An 878-nucleotide genomic window follows, 5' to 3' on the forward strand; every position below is an offset into this window, starting at 1 on the left:
GCTCTAGTATCCATGTTTCCTCTTTTCTCCTTAGCAAAAATGCACGTTGTGCCGATGAATGACACCAAACGACAAAATTTAACTTTTTTGTTGTACGAATGTGAGTAGTCATTTCCGATGTATTTTTGCCCGCTAAGCACAAATCCTTAGTCCAAATTTGGTTACCGCGTTACATTTTTGAAAAAAATACATCGGAAATGATTGACATACCCTTATAGAAATATCATACTAAGAATTATTGATAATTACTTATTATCCAGTATTTTTAATACTGAAAATAAGTAATTATCAATGATTCTTAGTATGATATTTCTATAAGGTATATTTCGTCATTATAAGGTCATTAAGATGCGTCTGCATGTAATATTGAGATATTAAGATCTTTACAAAGAATGAATTTTGCCGGCATATGAAAAAAATCATCTGATGCTATAAACATTTCAGTTTGCTGCATATTCTGATGTCAATGGTAATGGATAAAAACATTTCATAATTTGACATATTCTACGGAATGGAATAAATTTTTTTCTTCGTAAATTTCATGATAACCATCAGTATAGATATATCAGTATGTAACCATAAAGTATAGACTTTTCTTTGTAATTTTAAAAAGAGGCAGATTTTTTCGCAGAGTTGCGACATATCTAAGGGCGCGATCCATTGCACGCTGCAAACGTTTCGAAGTCTAAGCACTCAAAGTTACCCATGCATTTCTTTTAAATCGCTTAAAACCGGGAATACAATAGGTGTAGTAAGCTTTAAGCATTAAGAAATTAAACAATCCTAGTCGACTTTTACAAGAATAATCGAATGAGGTTTGCCAATTTCTTATGACAAAACTTACTACACTTATTGTGTTCCCGTGCTAATTTGACGTA

Source organism: Odontomachus brunneus, unplaced genomic scaffold (assembly GCF_010583005.1).
Source record: "Odontomachus brunneus isolate Ranch 3 - 2012 unplaced genomic scaffold, Obru_v1 Obru_scaffold_117, whole genome shotgun sequence".
In the NCBI taxonomy this organism is placed as follows: Eukaryota; Metazoa; Arthropoda; class Insecta; order Hymenoptera; family Formicidae; genus Odontomachus; species Odontomachus brunneus.